This window comes from Perca fluviatilis, unplaced genomic scaffold, assembly GCF_010015445.1.
Source record: "Perca fluviatilis unplaced genomic scaffold, GENO_Pfluv_1.0 PFLUV_unplaced_scaf_65, whole genome shotgun sequence".
In the NCBI taxonomy this organism is placed as follows: domain Eukaryota; kingdom Metazoa; phylum Chordata; class Actinopteri; order Perciformes; family Percidae; genus Perca; species Perca fluviatilis.
In genome coordinates, this window is record NW_024375743.1 from 17,501 (window position 1) to 20,322 (window position 2,822).

The following is a 2,822-nucleotide window of genomic DNA, read 5'->3' on the forward strand; positions in this document are numbered from 1 at the left end:
CACACACAGAGACACACACACACACACACACAGACATACAGACAAACACACACACACACACACACACACACACAGAGACACACACACACACACACACACACACACACACACACACACACACACACACACACACACACACACACACACACACACAGAGGTTTGTTTCACTACCTTTGTGGGGACATATCATTGACATAATGTATTCCCTAGCCCCTAACCTTCAACCATCACAACTACAGTGGTATGTAGAAGTTTGGGCCCCCCTGTAAATGTTCATGATTTTCCTTTTATAAATCAATGGTTGTCTGGATAAGAAATGTCAGTTAAATATATCATATAGGAGACAAACAGTGATATTTGAGAAGAGAAATAAAGTTCATATGATTTATGGAAAGTGTGCAAGAATTATTTAAAAAATTAGGCATGTGCATACATTTAGGCACCACAAAAGCATAATTAACTCAACATTTTGTGCATCCTCCTTTTGCATAAATAACATAACATATAATAAACGCTTTCTATAGCTTCCAATCAGAGTCTGGATTCTGGCAGAAGGTATTTTAGATAGATAGATAGATAGATAGATAGCACTTTATTGTCCGTATACACGGAAATTTGTCTTGCAATACAAGCTCCAACAATCACCACACAACAACCTAAAAACAAAAGCTATAAACATAGAGACATCAATACAACATAGATACTTAATTAATTAATATGAGGGGTGGGGGGCTGCCCTGCAAGAGTGGTCATAAATAACCATACATATATAGACAAGGTTAAAAGGGTGAGATTAAAAATGGACCTTTCTTCTTTACTAAACCTCTCCAGTTCAGTCAGGTTAGATGGTTTCCGAGCATGGACAGCCCGCTTTAAATCACACCACAAATGTTCAGTAATATTCAGGTCTGGGGACTGAGATCCCAGAACGCTGTCCTTGTTCCTCTGCATGAACGCCTAAGTTAGCAGAATGTGAGCAGTGTTTAGGGTCGTGGTCTTATGAAAGATCCAGAACTTCAAGTGTTTAGGGTCGTGGTCTTATGAAAGATCCAGAACTTCAAGTGTTTAGGGTCGTGGTCTTGTTGAAAGATCCAGAACTTCAAGTGTTTAGGGTCGTGGTCTTGTTGAAAGATCAAGTGTTTAGGGTCGTGGTCTTGTTGAAAGATCCAGAACTTCAAGTGTTTAGGGTCGTGGTCTTGTTGAAAGATCCAGAACTTCAAGTGTTTAGGGTCGTGGTCTTGTTGAAAGATCCAGAACTTCAAGTGTTTAGGGTCGTGGTCTTGTTGAAAGATCAAGTGTTTAGGGTCGTGGTCTTGTTGAAAGATCCAGAACTTCAAGTGTTTAGGGTCGTGGTCTTGTTGAAAGATCAAGTGTTTAGGGTCGTGGTCTTGTTGAAAGATCCAGAACTTCAAGTGTTTAGGGTCGGGGTCTTGTTGAAAGATCCAGAACTTCAAGTGTTTAGGGTCGTGGTCTTGTTGAAAGATCCAGAACTTCAAGTGTTTAGGGTCGTGGTCTTGTTGAAAGATCAAGTGTTTAGGGTCGTGGTCTTGTTGAAAGATCCAGAACTTCAAGTGTTTAGGGTCGTGGTCTTGTTGAAAGATCAAGTGTTTAGGGTCGTGGTCTTGTTGAAAGATCAAGTGTTTAGGGTCGTGGTCTTGTTGAAAGATCCAGAACTTCAAGTGTTTAGGGTCGTGGTCTTGTTGAAAGATCCAGAACTTCAAGTGTTTAGGGTCGTGGTCTTGTTGAAAGATCAAGTGTTTAGGGTCGTGGTCTTGTTGAAAGATCCAGAACTTCAAGTGTTTAGGGTCGTGGTCTTGTTGAAAGATCCAGAACTTCAAGTGTTTAGGGTCGTGGTCTTGTTGAAAGATCCAGAACTTCAAGTGTTTAGGGTCGTGGTCTTGTTGAAAGATCCAGAACTTCAAGTGTTTAGGGTCGTGGTCTTGTTGAAAGATCCAGAACTTCAAGTGTTTAGGGTTCGTGGTCTTGTTGAAAACAACAAGTGTTTAGGGTTCGTGGTCTTGTTGAAAGATCCAGAACTTCAAGTGTTTAGGGTTGGTGGTCTTGTTGAAAGATCCAGAACTTCAAGTGTTTAGGGTCGTGGTCTTGTTGAAAGATCCAGAACTTCAAGTGTTTAGGGTCGTGGTCTTGTTGAAAGATCCAGAACTTCAAGTGTTTAGGGTCGTGGTCTTGTTGAAAGATCCAGAACTTCAAGTGTTTAGGGTCGTGGTCTTGTTGAAAGATCCAGAACTTCAACTTTGTCCCTGATTCCTGGACATTGTTCTCCAGAATCTGCCGATATTGAGTGGAATCCATGTGACCCTCAACTTTAACAAGATTCCCAGTCCCTGCACTGGCCCCCCAGCCCCCCAGCCCCCAGCCCCCACAGCCCCCCAGTCCCTGCACTGGCCCCCCAGCCCCCCAGTCCCCCAGTCCCCCAGCCCCCCAGTCCCACAGCCCCCCAGCATGATAGAACCACCACCACATGTTACTGTAGGTAGCAAGTGTTTTTCTTAATGCTTTAATGTCTTTTTCCACCATGCATAACTCCCCTTGTTTTAATAATAATAATAATAATAATAATAATAATAATAATGCGATGGTGCTGTAAGAGGTCTGGAGGGGCGATGGTGCTGTAAGAGGTCTGGGGGCGATGGTGCTGTAAGAGGTCTGGAGGGGCGATGGTGCTGTAAGAGGTCTGGAGGTCTGGAGGGGCGATGATGCTGTAAGAGGTCTGGAGGCGATGGTGCTGTAAGAGGTCTGGAGGTCTGGAGGGGGCGATGATGCTGTAAGAGGTCTTGGAGGGGCGATGGTGCTGTAAGAGG